The sequence below is a fragment of the Dipodomys spectabilis genome, unplaced genomic scaffold, assembly GCF_019054845.1.
Source record: "Dipodomys spectabilis isolate Male_0828 unplaced genomic scaffold, ASM1905484v1 ptg000273l, whole genome shotgun sequence".
NCBI classification, from domain to species: domain Eukaryota; kingdom Metazoa; phylum Chordata; class Mammalia; order Rodentia; family Heteromyidae; genus Dipodomys; species Dipodomys spectabilis.
The window spans coordinates 4,739,378-4,761,804 of NW_024870950.1; the positions used below are offsets into that span (position 1 = coordinate 4,739,378).

Sequence of the window (22,427 nt, forward strand, 5' to 3'; positions counted from 1 at the left end):
ATCCAATTTTGCTTAAAGCAAAGGAGCCAGGTACTGCTGTCATGTCTGTAATCCTAGCTACTCAGAAGGCTGAGATCTGAGGATCTAGGTGCAAAGCCAGCCCAGGCAGGAATGTCTGTGAGACATCTCCAATAAAGCTGGAAGTAGAGCTGTGACTCATGTAGTGGAGTGCCAGCCTTGAGCAAAAAAAATCTAAGGGATAGCACTTTGAGTTCAAGCCCCAGAATGGGAAAACAAACAAAAACAAAAAACAAAAAAACAACCTAAAGGGCTCCAACATTAGCAGCAACCTCAGAACAGCAGACTTTGACTGACTACTCAGCCTCCCCTTGTAAGTCTCCTCTGCCCTCACGTTTCCTTGAGGAGGTGATTCTTGGGATTTCTTGTGACTTCATCTGAACATCTGTGTCATGCAGTGAGGGTATCTGTGTGAGATGGGTACCAGTTTGGAGTCTGGAAATCCATTTTGCTTCTGGGTCTTGCCTATTACCAGACAGTTTGCAGAGCTCGTGCTGTAGGCTGGAATCCTGGCTTTCTGGCCGAGGCTCTTATCTACTTATTTCATCAAGACAGTATGACTTCAAAGAATTGTTTGATATTTTTTTCCCTTAAAATCCAGAACCATCTTTCTGCTAACCTACCTAATATACTTCTATCCACAAGGCCAACTTTTTTTTTTTTTTTAAATCAGTTTCTATTCTTGTGGTCCAGTGGGAGGAAGGAGCCAGGTGGGGAGATTTCTACAGTTCCTGCCAAGATCAGATGTAGAAGAACCACCAGCCTTTTGTTCAACAGCTTGTGGGCTACGCTGGGCCTGAGCACTGTGTTGCTAGACACATAAATTTATTTCAGGACTTACTCAGAATAAGACCACACTCTCAAAAGTCACAGTCCGTCAGGCACTGGTGGCTCAGGTTTATAATTCTAGCTACTATGAAATCTGAGGATTACAGTTCAACACCAGCCTCGGCAGAAATATCCATGAGACTCTTATTGTCAATTAATCAGCAAAAAGCTGGAAGTGGAGTGTGACTAAAGTGGTGGAGAACCAGCTTTGAACAAAAGACGTAAGGCATGTGTATACACACCCGCGTGCATGCACACGCGCATGCACACACACACACACACACACACACACACACACACACACACGACATGATCATTCTGGGAGACCAAGAAAGGAGGCACTTTTACACAAAGAAAATGAACTCTAGGGCTGGGAAGGTGGCTCAGTGGTAGAGCGCTTGCCTTGCATGCCTGAGGCCCTGGGTTCGATTCCTCAGCACCACATAAGCAAAAAGAAAAAAGCTGGAAGTGGCGCTGTGACTCAAGTGGTAGAGCGCTAGCCTTGAGCTGAAGAGCTGAAGGACAGTGCCCAGGCCCAGAGTTCAGGCCCCACGACCAGACCTCCGCCCCCCCCCCAAAAAAAAAAAAAAGAAAAGAAAAAGAAAATGAGCTCTAGATAGAAAGAGGAAGGTAGGGCAGAGGCAGAGATTCATGGTGGTACGAGTCTTAGAGAGGGCCTAGACCAGAAAGCAGGTGAGATAAAAGGACCTGTTGAGGTATGCTGATTCTAGAGGTGACTATCTCTAGGGAGTGGTCTGAAATCCTTAGAAATAAACTCGTAACCTTTGTCCTATGAGTCAGGCTGCTTCATTTTCTGTACACTTAAGCTTTTTTTGGCTCTTCTTTAATATTTAGTCATGACTTCTGGAAAGGTCAGTCCGTGGCAGCTATGCTACTGGAAACTGGAAGATGTCGCATCTATGCTTGGTCCAGATGGACATGGAAGCTCTGCTCCCTACCCCCTACTAGTCCCCCTGGAAGTGGAGATAAAGAGAAACAGAGTATAAGGATGGAGGAGACCAAGGTTAGACTCCTTCTTGGTCACTGTGTCTTCTAGACATCTCCTTTCCAAACAAGACTTTGAAGTTGTAGTTAGAAACTGGTGCCATCTGATAACTTCCAATACAAACCCTGCAGGTGGCTTTGGGAAACACCCCGGCCCTGTACCCCACTTTTCGCATATAATGTGGTCCCAGGAGGTCGAGTGGGGGAATGCCTGGTGAGCTTGTTTTCACTTCTCTCTGCCTTTGGTTAAGCAATCTTCCTCTTCATTGAGGAGCTGGTAATAAGCTGTGACCCACTTGGGTTGGGCCTGGTTGCTAGGTAATCACTTTGCCACCTCCAGAAAGTGGCAAATTGGCTTCTAAGAGGAGGTACTAAGGGGGTCTTCTCCTTGTGTTGCCTCTGACCTTCACTGTCAGTGAGGACAAGCAGGCTGGAGGAAGCAGGGCTCTTTCCTGTGCCCACTATCTAGTCTCAAGGATGGCTCATGTTTCCTGGACCTGTCTTAAGTTCTAAGCTTCAGGCCAAGATGACACCCATGACAGGCACTGAGGCTCCCAACTCCAGGGGCATGTAAAGGGAGGCGCACACAGACTTGGGTACATTATGATGGCCTCCAAGGCATAGACATTTGTTGTCTGGCTTACTATATACCTCGGAGTTATGAAGGGATTACTAACATGATCATGCTGTCAGGGACTATGTAGGGTAACCTGAGGGCTGGAACCAGTAGGGCCCAGGGCTGGTTTGCTAGCCCCGTGCCTTTTCTTGTGGGGCTGGACTGTTCCCATACCATGTGTGCCTCCAAATTAACCCTTTACCACAAATGATAAACGAGTACTGGCTGTGTAGATAGTTGGATGTCTGGGTAAATCATACCTCTCCCAGTGTAATACAGAAAGCACAGCAGCCGTAGAGACATATCCTGACCTGGACCCTGTATGAAACATCGAGAGAACATCCTCAAAGCTGAGATGACAGGGAGATAGTCCAACCCAAGAGCAGCAAGATTCAGGCAAAGTAAGGCCAAGTTCTGTTTGTTGAAGCCAGGAGGTCTCTCTTCTCTGATGAATCCAGTCACCACACCAACCACCCAGCAGATTGCCTGGTGCCACAGGAGGAAGCAGCCACTTGCTCTGCCTGAGCCAACTCCTTTCTCTCCTGCCCGCTCCTTTTTCTTGTAATCCAGGGAATGAATCACTCTTTGTGGATGAGCAGCCAGGGCAAGGAAGTGGTTCCTCCCTTAAACGCCAGAACCTCATCCTGAAGAATCACCAGCCTGCAAAGCAGACTAGTCTCACTTCCTCTACCTACTGATCTAGGGATCTCAGTCACATTCTCCAACCTCTATTTTCAGATCTGTACAAGTAATGAATGATTCATTGTTGCCAAGTTCCAAGTTACATGCTAGCATTCAGTTTTCAACAAAGTAAATAACGGCAGTAAACCCCATTAGTTTTTCTATAGTGGTTTTTCATGATACATCGAGCTATCACAAGGTCTCCCTACATCCAAAAATCACACTAGGCACTGTTTCAACATGTCTCAACACACGATTTCTTGGGCAAGGGCTGTTGCTCAGTAGTAGAACATGTGGTATATGCAAGGCCCTGGGTTTGATCCCTGGCACTGAAAGAACAAAAACAAAACAAACAAACAAAACCCACACAGCATCTTCAAAGTGAGGAACAAGTCAATTTTCCTTTAAGGAACCATTTCAACCCAAACGATTGCTTCTGTGCCACATGCCAGGTCCAGCCAATGAGAGCACCAAATACATCCATGCCAGCGCTTGGGCCAGAGCTGAAGTATAGCTCCATCTCAGGGGTCCCTGTAGGAATATAGGAAAGGGTGCTGGGAGGGATGGAGGTGGCATTTTCCTTGTGTTAGAGCAGTCATTTCACAAGGGATGTGAAGCAGTAGATTCCTTTAGTTAAGGGGCACTTTGAGAGGGACTTCTGACCTCTATAACTGAAGTTCAGCTGATATAATCTTACATACATGTCCAACCATCTTCCATTTCTTGGTAAATTCTGGAAAATCCCTTACCATGTCACTTACCATCTAACATAAAAAGGCTTGGAACTTGGAACCTCTTGGAACTTCTGCTTAAAACTACTATCTTTGGGGCTGGGAAGGTGGCTCAGTGGTACAGTGCTTGCCTTGCATGCATGAAGCCCTGGGTTCGATTCCGCAGCACCACATAAGCAAACAAAAAAAAAGCCAGAAGTGGCGCTGTGGCTCAAGTGGTAGAGCGCTAGCCTTGAGCTGAAGAGATGAGGGACAGCGCCCAAGCCCAGAGTTCAGGCCCCATGACTGGACCCAAAAAAAAACCAAAAAAACTACAATCTTTGCCAGGCGCTGGTGCTCACGCCTGTAATCCTAGCTACTAAGGAGGCTGAGATCTGAGGAATGCAGTTCAAAGCCAGCCTGGGCAGGAAAGTCTGCGAGACTCTTGCAATTAACCACAAGAAAACCAGAAGTGGTGCTGTGGCTCAAGTGGTAGAACACTTTCCTTGAGCTGAATAGCTCAGGGACAGCACTCAAACCCAGAGTTCAAGCCCCATGACTGACCAAAAAAGAAAAAAAAATTCCCATCTTTGATAGGTCAACCTGGCTCAGAGGCCCACAAAAGCAGAAATGGCCTAGGAGCCCACACTCTGGGATTCCCAGCAGTGTTTCAGTTATGGTTAGATCTGAAGTTCTTCTCTAGCCAGGAACAGTGCCCACATGTGCAGTCTGTTAAGGAGGCTCTGAAATGCACGGCCTTCCAGGGAGATCCACTGCCAGAATCCCCAACCACAGAAGAGACTCAATAAGGGAGAGCTAGCTGGGTGCTGGTAACTCACGCCTGTAATCCTAGCTACTCAGAAGGCTGAGATCTGAGGATTACAGTTTGAAGTCAGCCCAGGAAGGAAAGGCCGTGAGATTCTCATCTCCAGTTAATCACTTAAAAGCAGGGAATGAAGTTGTGGCTCAAAGTTGTAGAGGTTTAGCCTTGAGACAAAAAGCTCAGGGACAGCACCCAGGCCCTGAATTCCAGCCCTACAACAACAACAAAAGAAAGGGAGAGCTATGCTTTTTGCGGTCTAACCATACCTTAAATGAAGAAGTCAGGAAAAATGGAACATGGCTGTAGTCATGGAATGCAAGAGGAAGTCAGGACTCTGGGTTCTATTCCTTGTTTTGCAGTGTGGGGGCTAGGAAGTTGTAATCTTTCCAAAACTGCTTTTCAACATTTAAGACTCACTCCCCTGAATGTTAGTCTCATCTAACTTCTGGAGATTACTGCAAAGATGACGTCACTTAACAGAGTACCTCAAATTCAACCTGTCTCAAACAAACTCACACATTTATCTGAGCCTCTCAAGCCCAGATCTCCTGTATTCCTAATTTCTGAGAAAAAGACATCATCAATCCCACCCTGAAACATAGAGTCATTGGTAATGGCCCTTCCCTTGGCCAGTCAGAGACCAGCTTTGTTTTGTTTTGTTTTTCCCATCCTGGAGCTTGAGCTCAGGACCTGAGCTTTTATGCTCAAGGCTAGCACTCTACCACTAGAGTCACAGCGCCACTTCCAGCTCTTTGCAGCTAATTGTAGATAACAGTCTTACAGACTTTCTTGCTCAGGCTGGCTTAGATCTCAGTTTCCTGAGTAGATAGGCATGAGCCACCTACCAGCACTTGGCCTAATTGATTTTTATCACCCACAACTCTTTCATCTTTCATCTTTCAATTTCCCTACAACCATCTACAGCCATCCATTCTATCCAAGGAGACCCTTCAAGGGAAGGAAGACTTCTAATTTCTTCTCCACAGGAAAGCTCAAGTAATCATCATAAACACAAATCCTCCCATCAGACCCCTACCCCACAATTCTGCCCAACATAACAGCCGGAACTTCCAGCTTCTGGGGCAAAGAATGTACTCCTCAAATTCCCACATGTCCCCCAGGTTTGCCTGGCTGTGTAGTAGTGAAACTTTAAGACCAAAATGAAATAGGCAGGTCTGAGAGTCTGCTCAAACCAGGGCCTTAATATCTCTCTCCTGGAGTAGTTGTAAATCCTGGGGTAGAGTTTAGAATTGGTCCAGTCTTGCCATGATTGTCTCCCCCCGCCACACAGACACCCAGTGCAGACCTCAAATGAGAAAGAGAACTAGCAGTTAGGGAGGGGAAACCCAGCTGGGGTGAAGCCAGGGCTTGAGTATTTCAGGAAGAGCTGATGGAGCCAGAGCCACACAGCAAAGTGTGAGGAGCCATGGGGCCGCCCAGAGCAGGCAGCTGCCTGTGTATAAAAACCCGAGGAGTCTATCTTTTTCCTTTTATCAGTGACCCCTTGGCCACCTAGCAGGCAGCAAAGACCAAACCTCCCACACTTCTAGGCAGCCCCAATCCTTAGTAGCCAAACCAGCCTGGCTGTATAGGAAAGCCTGTCCCTTCTCCCTGCCTGGGTGGGATTGGGGACCCATTTCTAGCCAGATCCTTTAGTTCTACCCCTCCTCCTTGGACAATGACAAGAAATGCTTGTTTCTGTTTTTGTGATAGTGGTTAAGACTGATGTGAGAACTCAGAGCCTTGTGCAATCACTCTCTCATCTGAACCATCTGCCAGCCCCAAGAACCCTTATGCTATTGTCTCCTCAGGATCTCTGATACTCCTGCCTCTTCTAGGTAAGCCTTTGCATCTGGATATATGTGGGCTTTTCCTCACCAGCTTCCTTCTCTCCTCTATTATAAGACCCTACCCTGCCCCTCTCAAGCTGGCTCTCAAATCCTAGCAGCTATGATCAGCCTGTTAGCTCACCCCTTCCCTACTCTGGCTAGAGTAAAGCTCAGGACAGAAGTGGGGTATAGGAACTTGGAACAAGAAAACAAGAAGCCCTACCAACCCTCTCCCCAGGATCTAGTGGGTGGCCAGTGTAAGAAGAGAGGCTAGGGCTGGAAATGTGGCTTAGTGGTAGAGTGCTTGCCTAGCATGCATGAAGCCCTGGGTTCAGTTCCTCAGTACCATATAAACAGAAAAGGCTGGAAGTGGCACTGTAAGCTCAGGAACAGTGCCCAGGCCCTGAGTTCAAGCCCTAGGACTGGCAAAAAAGGAGGAGGAAGAGGAGGAGGAGAAGGAGGAGGAGGAGAGGCCAGATGGGTGTTTCTACCTAACCTAGGACAGAGTAGTGGGAGCAAGGTTTCAAATGAGGAGGAGGAGGAGAAGGACTTGACCACAATGGGAAAACAGGAGTCTCTGTTCTCCAGAAATGCCAGAGCTTGGCTGACTTCTGCTTAATGATCCAAGCAGGTTAGGAGAAAGGTCAAACCAACCTCCAGACGTCTGGACCACCACACATAGGTATCTTGGACCCAGCTCTACTTCTATCTTCAGAATGCAGCACTGTCCAGTGAACTAAGTAGATTTGAGGGGGAAAAAATCCCTGAGCAATCTTTTCCTTGTTTTTGGTGGAACTCGGATTTGAACTTTGAGTTGTACACTTCCTGGGATGATGCTCTACTCTTTGAGCCATGCCTCTGATTATTTTTGAGATAAGAATCCTTGACTGGGGGCTGGGAAAGTGGCTCAGTGGTTGAGTGCTTGCCTTGCATGCATGAGGCCCTGGTTTGATTCCTCAGCACCATATAAACAGAAAAATCCAGAAGTGGCACTGTGGCTCAAGTGGTAGAGCGCTAGCCTTGAGCTGAAGAGCTAGGGGACAGTGCCCAGGCCCAGAGTTCAGGCCCCACAACCCACACACACAAAAAATCCTTGACCAACTATCTCCCTGTTCCTCATTTCATGAGACACTTCAAGTGTCTCATTCACTGGAAGAACCTGAATTGGGGTCTCCATTCCTCTTAGTTATCTCTTCTAGAAACACTAGCTACCCATAGTGAACACCAGATGTGCTCCCCTGAGGTAGGCTGGGACCCAGATCCAATCAGCCAATGGCCTTTATGGTCAAGAAGGAAGTAAGAAGACATCACACTGTTCCTGAGAATATCAACAAGTTGTGTGGAGCTCGCCCCTGCCTTTTCCATCCAGCCACAATCTTTGGTTTGTTGTCCCCGCTTCTCACGAAAACTTTCATTTCCTCTCACACTCTCATTCCGAGACACCATCTGCTTCAAACAAATGGGATTGCTTTTCTAGGGGAAGAGGAAGGTCTGAACCTGGGACTCAAACTCAGTACCTGACACTTTCACTCACTGGCTGCCACGCCTCCAACCTAGTAACTGCATTTGGGTGGGAATAGAGGTTAGGAGGAGCCCCATTCATGGAACAAGGGAGGCTCAATATCTACTAGTGCTCCTTTCAAACTCAAGAGATTCCTGCAAAGGAAGCAAGAGGAAATAGGGTAGGGGAAGGACACACAGGAGTGGGGTGGAGTGGTGGGGTGACAAGAACAAGAAGATCCCCATCTCACCCCTGTAATCCCTTATCTAGGCCTGTTCCACCTCTCATCCTCCCCTGCTCACTACCAGCCCCACCCCTTCCAAATTCCCCTTAACCACAAACACAAATAACTTGTTGATTTTTCCCTGGCAGAGTTGTTCCCTGTAGACCAATTAGCTATTTGCATTTGTTGCTGATTTTCTTCCTTTGAAGGCTGTTGACCTGCTAAGGCTGGGAGGATTCAGAACTAAAGATACAGTGTGGAGCAGTAGGGGTTCCCAGCTCATATCTCATTATCCCTTGAGACCCACCATGCTGCTCTTTCAGAAGCAGGAAAGACCTGTTCACCTGAGGATGGCCTCAAGCCCTAACCACACAGCAGCAGAAAGGCCTTCTGGGCAGAGAAACCCTGGTCTGCTGGATAGAGAACAATGTTCTGGAAGGAGGAGAACCAGGTCCTGCTAGCTCTCTTTCCACCTCAGCAGAAATCACCCTCTGGATTCATCCTGTCTTAGCCTGAGGGAAGAGGCTAAGTTAAGCCCACTGGTAAACTATTTTTTTAACATCTCCTATCAGTATTACCATTTTTTTTGGGGGGGGGGGTTTGATCATGGGGCCTGAACTCTGGGCCTGGGCGCTGTCCCTCAGCTCTTCAGCTCAAGGCTAGCGCTCTACCACTTGAGTCACAGCGCCACTTCCGGCTCTTTTCTTTTTGCTTATGTGGTGCTGAGGAATTGAACCCAGGGCCTCAGGCATGCAAGGCAAGCACTCTACCACTGAGCCACTTTCCCAGCCCCAGTATTACCATTTTTATAAATAAAACTTTAGCATCCATCCAAAAACAACTTCACTATCTATATCACACCTGTAATCCTAGCTACTCAGGAGGCTGAGATCTGAGGATCATGTTTCAAAGCCAGCCTAGGCAGGAAAGTCTGAGAGACTCTTATCTCCAATAAACCACTCAGAAAACCGGAAGTGGTGCTGTGGCTCAAGAGGTAGAACACAGGCCTTGAGCTGAAGAACTGAAGGACAGGGCCCAGGCCCAGAGTTCATGCCCCATGATCGACCAAAAAAAAAAATCCTATTTTTTTTTTCTCTAGATTCACTCATCTCTTGTCTCCTCTATTAGGGAATTCAGGGGAAATGGCCCTTTTCACTCCATGAAGATAACCTTCTGCTCTGGGAATCTGTAGAGATAATGGGCCCGTCAGCATGCCCTACGTGAGTGGTCCCTGCGCCTTCCTTCCTCCCATTCGAAAGGCTTTTCTAGAAAGTTGGGGTGTCCCAAAGCCCAGCTTGCATCCTAGAGCCCTAGGTGAGATCTGCAATGGCAACATGAATGCTAGACTGACAATATGTTGTAATTACAATAATGACTTATAAATAAGCAACAAGAAATACTTGAGACAGCTGTCTGGGGACACAGGCAGGTGTCCCTAGTGAGTCAGACACAATTGGAGAAAAGTATGCTTTCCCCAGATGCAGGCTCAAACTTCAGACTCTTTTCTTGGGAAATGTGACTGGGAGATGTCTCTCCAAGTTAGAGTTAGGACTGAGAAAGTATGCAGGGCAGAGAGGGAAGGAAGTGCAGGTTGCAGGAAGTACAGGTTGCAGGAAGTGCAGGTTACAGGGGGTGGGGCCAGGCCCTTTTGTTGGTAAGGGGTGGGGGATGAGAGAACATGGAGCTAGGAGGGAAGGATGGGACATGGGAACTAAGAGAAGCAAAGAGGAAGGCAGGCCACTCCCCACCACCACCACCACTCCAGGCTGAGGTGCGGAATGAAGAAATGTAAGGGCACTGATCAGGCCTCAAAGCCGCAGGTGCTTTCAGAATGTAGAGGGTCCCTAGCGCTAATGGAGCATCTCCTCAGGATTGAGCCCTAAGCCAGATCCCCACTCACCCCGCAAAGTGATAAGCTGGCAAGGATTGGTATTTTCATCTGCACCTTACTCCTCCAAAGCAATGCACCTCCTTCAAACCTTTTCTCCTAAATATTCCTTTTCAGCTAAAGGAACCAACCATCACCCAGACACCCCAAAGCCCAGTTCCAGCCAATGGAGTGTCTGGATTGGAATATGATACCGACTTTCCCAGCCTCTTTAGAATCAGGCCCCTCTTTTCCATTTCTACTGCCAAAAGTCTTTTTCCATTAGTACAGCCTTTACTGCATCTGAGCCCTATCTAGTTTTCTGCAACTTTCCTCCCTCCTCTCCCTGTCCCCTGATGACCCTGACATACCCTGCCACATAGCAGTCTGTCCTTGGCCAGCTTGGAAACTTGTCACACTAACTAACCCCTTGCTACCTGTCAACTCATATCCTTGTCTATCACCTTTCTGGATTGATCTCTTGCAACACCAATTCTATAGTGTCCATTTCTTCTTCCTCTAGGCACTTTTAATTCTGGAGACAGTTTGGAAGGACTGCCAACATGCCACCCATCTTTCTCTCACCAAGGTAGACACCTGGCCCAGACTGGGCCAACCAGACATTTCCTTTCTGGCATGTAAATCTCAAGCTGTGAGTGACAAAATCATTGGGCAAAGCCGGAGCAGTGGACGCTCCATGACAGTGGACGCTCATGAGGTTCCAGTAGTCCCCACTCAGAGACTCTGCAAAGGATGGAGATTCCAAGTCAACGCCTCTGATTTTGGTCATTGTCTTCTCCACAATACCCAACATAGGTCCAGGTTCAAAAAAGATCAACAAGCCTGGCTCTGGTGGCTCACATCTATAATCCTAGCTACTCAGAGGCTGAGATCTGAGGATCTCAGTTCAAAGCCAGCCTGAACAAGAAAAGCCATGAGACTCTTCTCTCCAACAAGCCACCAGAAAACTGGAAGTGGTCTGTGGTTCAAAGTGGTAGAGCACTAGTCTTGAGTGAAAGAGCCCAGGGACAGCACCCAGGTCCTGAGTTCAAGCCGTATGACTCACGATTTTAAAAAAAAAAAAGATCACTAAACTTTTGGGGGTGGATGATCCCAAAGGACAATGCTAGGCTTGCTGGGTAAGACAGTCAGTAGCTAAGGAGCAAAGGGCATACAGAAAGACCAGTGTTTAAATCCTAGATCCTGCCAATAGATGTCTGAATGTGGCAAGTCTCATAGATCCTGTATATCTCAGCTTTTCATCTATGGGATAGAGACTCTCATCCCTTTGGCCTGGGGCAGGCAAGGGCCTGGCTTAGCTTCTGCTTTGCTGTGTCCATCTTTTCCCAAAGCTTTGGTTCCACAATGTCCTGGTTGGTCATGAGGCCTCTCTTCAAAGAACAATGGAGCTATGGTTACAGTAGGACTGGCAGCTCGGGCAACACAAGTCAGGCCTCTCATTAACCTAGCCAAATCTGGGCAGCATCACAATGAAAGAAAAAGGCCAAACTAGTGCAGCTAAAGAGTATGGAATAGGGGAAGTAGGGTGAAAAGAAGTCTCTTAAAATTTTATATATGGCTGAGTACCAGTGGCTCATGCCTGTAATACTAGCTTCTCTGGAGTCTGAGATCTGGGGATCATAATTTGCAGCCAACTAAGGCAAGAAAGTCTATTAGACTCTTCTCTTCTATTAACTACCAAAACCTGCAAGTGGAGCTGTAGCACAAGGGGCAGAATGCCAATGGCCCTAAGTTCAAACTCCAGGACAGCACAAAATGAAAGGAAAGGAAAGAGGAAAAAAGGAAAGGAAGAAAGAAAAAGAAAGAAAGGAAAGAAGGAAGGAAGGAGCCTTATATCTGAGCCTGTAATCCTAGCTACTTGGGAGGAAGTTATTGAGGGTGGGAAGTCTCAGTTCAAGCAGAGCCAAGGCACAAAGATAAAGTGCAAGAGACTCCATCTTTATCAGTGGCTGGGCACTGGCAGCACCTGTTATTCCGTCTGTGGAGAGTGCAGTTGTATGAGGATATGCAAAGCCTGCTTGGGCATAGAGCAAGACCCCATCCTGAAAATAACTAAGACAGCCAGATACTGGTGGCTCACATCTGTGATCCTAGCTACTCAGGAGGCTGAAATCTGAGCATCATGGTTCAAAGCTAGCCTGGGCAAGAAAAATCTATGAGACTCTTAGTTCCAATTGGCCAGCAAAATGCCAGAAGTAGAGCTATGGCTCAAGTGGTAGAACATCAGCCTTGAGTAAAAAAGCTGAGGGATAGAATCCAGGCCCAGAGTTCAAGCCTGCACATGCTTGTACACTTGCACAAACACACACACACAAAGACCAAGGAGTTGATGCAAATTCTAGGCTCAACCCAGACTGGCTGAAAACAACCTGTAATTCCATTCAGCAATCAATGCTTTCTTTTTTGGTCTGTTGTGGGGCTTGAACTCTGGGCCTGGGCGCTGTCCCTCAGCTCTTCAGCTCAAGGGTAGAACTCTACTACTTGAGCCACCACACCGCTTCTGGCTTTTTCTCTTTTTGTGGTGCTGAAGAATCGAACCTAGGGCCTCATGAACGCGAGGCAAGCACTCTACCACCGAGCCACCTTCCCAGCCCCAAGCAATCAGTGCTTTAACCATCTCTCCAGGGGATGTTAAGGCTTGCTCCAGTTTGAAGAACCTTGTCCTAAGGCAGGAAGTGCAGCCCTGAGTTCAAGCCTTGGTAAAACCTTCCCCCCTCAAAAAAAGAAAGAAAGAAAGAAAGGTGGAAAGAAAGAAAGAAAACCTAAAGTTTTCTCCCCTATTTTCATAGTTGTGAATAATCTATTTCAGCCAGGCATCAGTAGCTCACATCTGTAATCCTAGCTATTAATGAAGCTGAGATCTGAAGATCATGGCTCAAAGTTAGACTGGACAGGAAAGTCCATGAGACTCTATTTCCAATTAACTAGCAAAAAGCTGGGAATGGATTTATGACTCAAGTGGTAGAACACCATCCTTAGTTAGAAAATGCTAAGGGACAGTGCTCAGGCCCTGAATTCAAGACCCAGGGCTAGTTAGTGCACGCACACACACGTGCACACACGTGCACACACACATGCATAACACATACACATGCCTGTACGCACACGCACATATACACAATCTATTTCAACAGAATTTATCTTTTTTGGGGGGGGAGGGGGTCCGGTCGTGGGGCCTGAACTCTGGGCCTGGGCGCTGTCCCTCAGCTCTTCAGCTCAAGGCTAGCCCACTACCACTTGAGCCATAGCACCACTTCTGGCTTTTTTTTTTTTTTTCTGCTTATGTGGTGCTGAGGAATTGAACCCAGGGCCTTGTGCATGCAAGGCAAGCATTCTACCACTGAGCCACCTTCCCAGCCCCAGAATTTATCTTTTTAACCTAACTCTCTCCTGCTAGTATCAACCCCAAGAGAGCCTATTTCTCTTCCCTGACTCTTGTTCAAGAACTCTAAACCTTTCATCATGAGATCCTCTACACTGTTACTGAGCTTCTTTTGCTTAAGGATAATACTCTACCACTTGAGCCACAGCACCATTTCTGACTTTTTCTGTCTATGTGGTATTGAGGAATCAAACCCAGGGCCTCGTGCATGCTAGGCAAGCACTCTACCACTAAACCATATTCCCAGCTGAGATCCTTTGCTTCTTTACCAAGCACCTACTATGTACCAAGCTATCTATCAAAGACTGAGTAAATACAGAGATTTCAGCAAAGACTGAGCAAATGTGGGTACTTCAGCAATGAGGACACATCTAAAGCATCTCCACAGCTGAGTACTGTGGCTCATGCCTGTAATCCTAGCTATTTAGGAGGCTGAAATGTGAGGATCATGGTTCAAAGCCAGTCCAGGCAAGAAAGTCCGTGAGACTTATCTCCACTAGAAAACCACTAGAAAACTGGAAGCGGCACTTGGCTCAAGTGATAGAATGCTAGCCTTGAGCTGAAGAGCTCAGTGACAGTGCCCAGGCCCAGAGTTCAAGCCCCAAGACCAAAAAAAAAAAAAGTATCCCTACAGCCCAATTGGGTCAAAATCAAGTGCAGAATGTGTTATAGAACAAGACAGAGGAATCTTTGCTACCCCTGTCCCTAGACCCTACTCCCATAAAGAGAGAATGTCAGTTAATGTCATTCATACAAACAAGGTTAACTAGACCTTGGCTCCAACCAGCCCAGTTCCTGGAATGGAAAGAATGGTTCTAGGTTCCCCTCCCCTTAACAACCTAACCCACCTTGATTATTGAGTTAAAAGACTGACCCTTAAAACAGATAGGTTGTAATCTGGCTCCATGTAATCTGGCTCCAACTGGCAACACCACGGGCTTGCGGTGAACCCTGCCTTTTCGCACATGCTTACAGTAAACTCCACCTGTGTGTGGTCTGGTATGACAGTACAATCCTTTTGTGTAGTACAATCCCATTGGTCACCTGTGAGTGACCAGGCTTGACCTCATGGATTTTGCCTTTAAAAACCAAAGAATGGGGACCGCTCGGGGTCGCAGCATCAGCTCCCAAGCCTGTCCTGCCACCCTGACCCGTCACTGTAGGAACCTTCTCAATAAAGTTGCTTCTTTATTAACACAAAAAAAAGAGAGAGAGAGAACGTCAGCTGTCCTCCTCACACCCCCAACCCTGCCGTTACACTTTCAGACTTCTCAAAGGACTAGAGAATATGACTCTATGCTAGAGCACTGTGGCCAGACTCTGAAATTACTGACCCTCACCTTGAGGCTGGACTTGAGCGAAGTGCTCAAGGCCACTCATTGTGGTTCCCGTGCGTGTGTGTGTGTGGGTGTGTGTGTGTGTGTGGGTGTGTGGGTGTGGTATGTGAAGAAGGGAGGGTTGAAGCAGTCTCACTATGGACCCAGGCTGGCCTTAACATCTCAATCTTCTGCCTTAGCCTCCAGTTCTGGGATACAGGTGTCTGTTTCACCCTAAACACTTCTAGTAGTTCTTGTGGTCTTCAAAACTAGCTGTGTGTAGGGCTTTGGGCTCAGAAAGTGTCCAGGGGTCCAGGAGCCAGGGAGCATGCCACAGCACTTCACAGTGAACACTGCAGGTCACGCCCCAGGCCCCTGGCAGGCTTGCACTTCACAATGCACTCTCAGCACGCTCACTCAGCCGGGCCCTGGCAAGCTGGCGGGTGTGTGCACATGCAGACATAACATGCTCACAGACAGTTGGCCCCCTGGCCTCCTTTCCTCTATTCTCAAGTTACAAGGTTAAAAAGCATCCTACTCACAGCCAGGGGAGGAGGAATGGGGGCGGGGGCGGGGGGGGGGGGGGGGGGGGGGGGTGCCGAAGCAAGGAACCATGTGGTTCAGATCAAGTCTGCTCACCCTCCAAACCCTTGGTCATCACCTCTTTTCTTGATGGCTCACCGGTTTCCCTCCCTGACTTTTCTCCTTTATCTTAAGAAATTGGGGGAAGGGGGTGGAGTAGAAAGGGACAACCCAAAGGAAAATCTTGCGGAAGGAAGATGACAAAACAAAAAGCTGATTTATGCAGTCAAGTCTGTGCTCTCTCTCTCTCTTCTTGAATTCACCAACTACAGACACTGTGGCTTCCTCCACAAAGCCTCCTCAGAGCACCTAGCATACATCCCAACCCCACAAGGGGCACAGAGTTAGCAACAAAAGCTAGATGAGACTTGGGGTGTGGTCTCCCAGAGTGTGCTAAAGCCACCATCTCCGTAAAGTTAGGTGGTCCATTTCATCCCCAAAGGACTTACAAGCCTATCACTTTACAAAAGGGGCGGCCAGGCTCTTTTTCTTTGTCCCAAAGAGAAAGCAGAAGTGTGGGTCCTACTTCCTAGGTGCTCCACAATGGGTGCCCCGGATTCCCCACCTCCCCCAGTGGCTTTGGCTGAAAGAGCCACAGCACCTCCCTTTCTGCCACCAGCACCATCCCCCCCCCCCCCCCCACCTTCCAGCACCACCTTAGCCTCTGTTCTACAGTCCTTTGCGCAGCTGGAAAGCAAGAGGCAAGATGGGAGATGGATGCAGCTGGCCAGAGATGGAAACGGAAAAGCTAAGTTGAGCAAGCAGCAATGGGGACGGATGCCTCCTCGCTAGGAGGAGGGTTTTTCTAAAGAAGAGGAAGCATCAGAAGTGGTGGAGGAGCTAAAGGAGACTAAAGTGAGCTCAGCCCAGGAGGCTGGGAAGTTTGGTCCAGTCGCCGGCAAATGACGGGAAGGAGGAAATGAATCCTACGTTCCACAGCAAGGAAGGGGCAGAAGAGACGAGGGAAAGAGCCCACGCCAGCGTCCTCGGGATCTGGAGTCTTGGTCGAGTTTCTGGTTTGCACCATGCCTCAGTTACTTCAAAGTAATAAGGAGGTCAAGCTGCCAGGTCTTATCAGACAGAATTGGGCCACAGAGTGTTGCTCGGGGGCAGTGCCAGGTAGGGGCAAGAGGGTAGAGGTGCCAACGGTGCGGATCGCCTGTGGCCGGCAGGAGTGTGGCGGGGGGGGGGGGGGGGGGGGGTCCAGGTGGAGCTAGGGCTGGAGCAACCCCGAGGCTGGAGATACGAACGAGGGAGTGGACTGGAAGCGGGGACTGGGGCAGGGAGCTCTTCCAGGACTGGGACCGGGGGGGGGGGGGGGGGGGCGACACGGAACCGGGAGCGCCGGGAAGGCTGGGGGCAGCTGGATGTGCAGATGCAAAAGGCGGGGATCCGGATCGAGGCCAAGGCTAGAGGACCCCCGCCCACACGGCGCCCAGACCCCGGGGAAGTTGCCCGGCTGGAGCAGGCTGGTCTGGGCCGCTGGGCCGAGCTCGCTGCCCGCGCGCAAAGATGGTTTGGGGCAGCATGGGGCCCGGGGCGCCCCTCACCCCGCCCGCCCGCCCTCATCACGCCCGCGCACCTCAGTCAGCGCTGGGCGCCGCGCGGGCCATGCTCGCCGCTCCTCGCTGCCGCCTCCGCCCGTGCAGAAAGCCGCCACCGCCGCCACCCGCGTCCGGACCCGTTAGCTCCGCGGCTCTCCAGTCCGCCCGCCGCGGGCCAGTCCCGCCCTTGCTGGCCCTGCCCTCTCCGAGCGCCACGGCCGCCGCCTCAGCCCGGCCCCTCCCCCCACCCCTCCGGACCCCTCCCCCCACCCCTGCCGGGCTGAAGGAAAGGGTGGGGGAAGGGGGCGGGTGCCCCCTCCCCATTCACATCCTCCCGGCCTCTCCCCTCGCTTCTGTCTCTCACGCGCGCGCGCATGCTGGGATATGGAGTCCAGTGGGCCGCCGAACTGCTGGTGGCGCTCCGCATCATGAACTACCATACCCAGAAGGCACTGCGTGTTCACACACCCCCCAGGGATTGTGGGCTTTGTAGTTCACCCCGGACTCAAGGGGCTAGGGCACGGGAGTGGAGGGAATCTGAGTTCAATGGAGGCCGGGCTCAGCCTAAGCCATGGGGTGTGGGATGCCCTGGGACCTGGATACCTACCTAGATCCTTAGAAGGAAGCGAGGATGCTCTTACGCCGGGGGCCGGTTGCTGCCCAGCCTAGCTGACGAGGACTGTTGACATTGCATCTAGTCAAAGAGCCACGACCTAAGCCAACTGGGTTCATGCCCTGGCGCTGCCAACCAGAGCAGCGGTGAGGCTGCTGCGTCCACACCGAAGATGAGAGGACTCCCAGCAGCGATGTGGATCCGGGGTTCTTCACCCGTGAACACAGTATCTTGTGGGTTCCCCAAAACCCTCACCCACTGGGGCATCTGGTCATTCCATGTCTGCCTCTCCCCACCCTCTTTCCTCTCCTTCACTTCCTATGTTTAGGGTAAAGTGCACTTGTTTTAAATATTTTTCCTTGTCTTTCTTGGCAAGTCCTTTTCTAACCTGCCAATTCTAGCTCCATACATCCATGAAGCATCGATTGTTGGCTCCTTCACCTTGGTCCAAGCTTCTCCCCACCCTGGCATTGTGCATTACTGTTTCTCAAACTTTGCGTGCATGTGATCTCTCTGAGAGCCTGTTCAAATAGACTGCTACCTACACACACACACACACACAGAGTTGCTTCTGGTTTATTAGCTCTAGCCTGGGCCCCAAAATCTGCATTTCTAACAAGTTTCCAGAAGATACTGATGCTGAGAACCACAGTCGTTGGTGTCAGTTGGCTACAGTTCTGGCATTGTCCTTCTAGAGTGGCCCTGATGTGGGATAGATAATGATATCTGAAAAGCCAGGCCACTGAAAGGCCAGGGTTTGCTCTGTAGCACAAACTAGTCTCAAACTTTCCAGCTTCCTACCTCTGCCTTCCAAGTGCAGAGATTACAGGCATGCACCACTTTACTCACTTAAGAATAATCTTTTTTTCTGGATTTTAAAATTTTTTGTAAGCATCGGGGACTCAAACCAGGTATCTGAAGATTCATGCTCATTGGCAGGTACCCTACTGACCCTCTCTCTAACCCCTGGAATGATCTTTTTAATAGGAAAAAGAAAAGCAAGTGAACTCAGTAAGAAAGATACCATGTAAACCATCCAACTGAAAGCTGTGTCAGACTTTAAATACCCTAAAGTAGAACTGATACTATGTTGCAAAAAAAAAAAAAAAAGGGTATTTTCAGGGGCTGGGAATGTGGTTTAGTGGTAGAGTGCTTGCCTAGCATGCATAAAGCTCTGGGTTTGATTCCTCAGTACCACATTAACAGAAAAGGCCATATGTGGTGCTGTAGGAAGAGTACTAGCCTTGAGCAAAAGAAGCTCAGGGACAGTGCCGAGGCTCTGAGTTCAAGCCCAAGGACTGGAAAAAAAAAAATAATAATAAGTAGTAGTAGTAGTAGTAGTGTGAAAAAAGAGCTGGAGGCACCAGCCTTACAGAGAACAGCCACGAATCAAACTCCAGTACTATCCAAACAACAACACCTAACTAAAAGTTATATCACTGTTTCTAATAGCCCAAGGCCATGTCTCTAGCATGACCTGAGCCCTCCTTGAAGTGTCTTGCTGAGAAAACTCAAGGCTGGCAAAGAATTCACTGTTGCTTTGAATCAATACCTGACCATCAGCCTCTGCCATAGTTTTCTTTAAAGCTTAAAGGGCTTGCAATTGTAAATCCTTGCTCTTTGCTCAGTCCCTTTGAAATATCTATGATATTTAAATCTACAACTTTTACAAGGACCTGAAAGCCATTCCCTTAAAAATGTTATTTCCAGGAAGGACAGGGAATATCTCCCAATCCACATGGAAAGTTAGAGTCTTCACTAATAGCTGAGCCCCTGCCTGCCTCCTTCCCTACTTTGCTCCCTTTAAAGTACCCTGTATAGGCCAGGCACTGGTGGCTGACACCTATAATCCTAGCTACACTAGGAGTCTGAGATCAGAGGATTGTGGTTCAAAGCTAGCTTGGGCAGGAAAGTCTGTGAGATTCTTTTTTTTTTTTTTTTGTCGGTCATAAGAGTCTCATGGAGTTTCCTGCCCGGGCTAACTTTGAATCATGATCCTCAGATCTCAGCCTCCTGAGTAGCTAGGATTACAGGCATGGGCCACCGGCACCTGGCTTTGAGACTCTTATCTCCAATGAACCACCAGAAAACCAGAAGTGGCACTGTGGCTCAAGTGGCAGAGTGCTCGCCTTGAGCTGAAGAGCTGAGGGACAGAACCCAGGCCCAGAGTTCAAAACCCATGACCGACAAGAAAAAAAAAAGTACTTCTGTACAAATCCAAGCTTTACTCTTTTATCACAGAGTATTAGTTATTGCTTAAAAATCCATTTCTGCCACTTAACTTGTGTCCAGTTCTGTTTATCTTTGATAAAATAAGTATCTGCTTTGAGTCCTCAGAGCTCAGCCCTGCCTGCCTTATTTACTCAGGGGCAAAGAGTAACTTATTTCTAAGTCTTCTTGGGCAAATAGCCAAATGGATACCAGAGGCATTGGACCCTGACTGAAGTTAATTCAGGAATGCTTTTCTAGCTATTTTTCTTTCTTATTATCTTTTGCCAGTTCTGGGGCTTGAATTCAGGACCTCATACTGTTGCTTGGCTTTTTTCCTCAGGGCTGGCCGTTCTACCATGTGAGCCTTATTGCCAATCTGTCATTTTGCTGGTTAATTGGAGATGGAATCTCATGGATTTTTCTGTCCTTATTGCTTTTAAACTACTATAGTCCTCCAGATCTCAGCCTCCTGAGTAGCTAGGATTACAAGCATGAGTCATCAGTGCCCAGCTACTTTCCTGGTTTTATTTTTATTTTTTTTGTCAGTCATGGGGCTTGAACTCTAGGCCTGAGCTCTGTCCCTCAGCTCTTCAGCCCAAGGCTAACGCTCTACCATTTGAGCTACAGCGCCACTTCCTCCTGGTTTTATTTATTTATATTTATGCCCTCAGCACAGGTCATGGGAGGCTAAGGAATCCCTGTATAGTCCCATGCTGTGTCCATAAAACTAGCCACGAAGCCCTTACAGGTGAGGACTTTGCCTCTGCACTGAAGTCATGTTCAACATAACAACATTTCCTCACAAGCAGAAGTTAAATGAGCCTTTCTGAGACTAAAGATGTAGCTCAATGGTACTTACCTAACATGCACAAGGCTCTTGGTGGATTGGAATGCCAGGGGAAGTGGGGGGAGGCAGGGGGGAAGGGGGCACGTGGAACCAGTCATTTTGAGTTTATATCCATAGTCTAAATTTCTCTTTTTCCATAACGGGGATTGAACCCAGGGCCTCAGGCATGCTAAATATGTGCTCTAACACTGAGCACATCTTTCGGTTAAGATTATTCGGGGGGAAGAATGTGATAGATTCATGGAATAGATCATAAAGTATAGAAATAAATTATAATACTCAGAGACATTTGGCAAATGGTAAAGACACATTGCAAATAAGTGGGCAGGGAAGATTGATTGTGCTATAAATGGTAGGGACAACTGTAGAACCATCTGCCTAAAAAAAAAAAAAATGAAGCTTGCCCAGAATAAATGAACAGATCTAAGCCAAAATTATCAATAAGTACCAACATCCTGAAAAATGATGACAGCTAACTTCATTTGAAGACAACAGACAACTAAATTCTACAAAGACATATGATTTTTTTCGGGGGGAGGGGAGGGTACAGATACATGGGGCAGGAGTTTGAACCCAGGCCTTGAGTGCTATCTGCTCAAAGCTAGTGCTTTACCAATTGAGCTAACACCCAGCTTCTGGCTTTTAGATGGTTAATTGGAGATAAAATTCTCACAGACTTTGCTACCCAGGCTGACTTCAAACCACAGTCCTCAGATCTCAGCCTTCTGAGTAGCTAGGATTACAGGGGTGAGCCACCAGTGCCTGGCTCTGTGAGACACTTATCTCAGAAAAAGTCCAGAGTGGCACTGTGGCTCAAGTGGTGGAGCACTAGCCTTGAGCACAAAGAGGCTCAGGATAGCTTCCAGGCTTTGAGTTCTAGCCCCAGAACTTGGGGAAGGAGGAGGGAGGGAGGGAAGGCTTGATTTAGTGGTACACACCTATAAACAACACCAAAACTATGAAAATAAGGGTAATTTGAATAATACTTTTTTCTGGTGCTGGGATAGTAATTATGAAATGATAAGATGTTTGGGGTCTTGGTATCTGCTTCAGAATAATCTGAGGTTGGGAAGAGATATGGATATATTGTTCAAATTGATCGTTGTTGAAGCTGGGAGAGGCTGTGTTAAGCGCCCATTGTGACAGTATTTTTATTCTTTTGGGTATATTTGAAGTTTTCCATAATAAGTATTTTTAGTAAAGCTTAAGTCAGATTGCTACCTCATACCTAGCTAAACAACTAAATACCACAACAAAACCTAAGGAAAATGGAAGAAGTGTTTGTGCTTCCTACAGAAGCAGAGGACTAATACAAAAATATTTCTGTCAATCAGTAAGAAAATGACCTAGAAACCAAGAGGAAATGTACAAAGGGTATAAACAGGCAATTCACAGAAAGGAAATGAAAATGACTGACAAGAAAAGACACAGTGTCTCTTTCTTCTTTTCACTGTGGTAAGATATACAAAATACAATTCGTTGACTATATTACTCATTCTTAATGTACAATTCAACCATACTAAGTGCATCTCGATGGTTGGGCAGCTGCCACTATCCTTGCTTGTAATTTTTATCTTGCAAAACGGAAACTCTCTAAGCATTAAACATTCTGCCCTCTCCCCAAGTCTCTGACAATCACTGTTGTCTTTTCTGTTTCTATGAATGTGACCTCATTTAAGTGGAATCATACAGTATTTGTTCTGTTGTGCCTGGCTTATTTGACTTAGTAGAATGTCCTCAAGGTTCACCCATGTGGTGGCATATGTCAGAATTGCCTTCTTTTTAAGGTGGAATAATGTCCTATTGTGTA

The 22,427-nt window shown here is 48.0% G+C and overlaps 1 protein-coding gene across 2 annotated transcripts in view; it reads right to left on the reverse strand.

The window, feature by feature from the left end:
- St3gal2 (ST3 beta-galactoside alpha-2,3-sialyltransferase 2) overlaps positions 1-17,144 on the reverse strand; it is a 44,844-nt gene extending 27,700 nt beyond the window's left edge. Inside the window, exon 1 of one of the 2 annotated variants that reach the window (XM_042700751.1) lies at positions 16,985-17,085. The gene's annotated coding sequence lies outside the window, so the exon portion shown is untranslated. Of the gene's footprint in view, positions 1-16,984 lie in introns of both variants that reach the window. The other variant, XM_042700752.1, reaches the window with a different exon arrangement.
- Between the last annotated feature and the right edge of the window lie 5,283 nt (positions 17,145-22,427).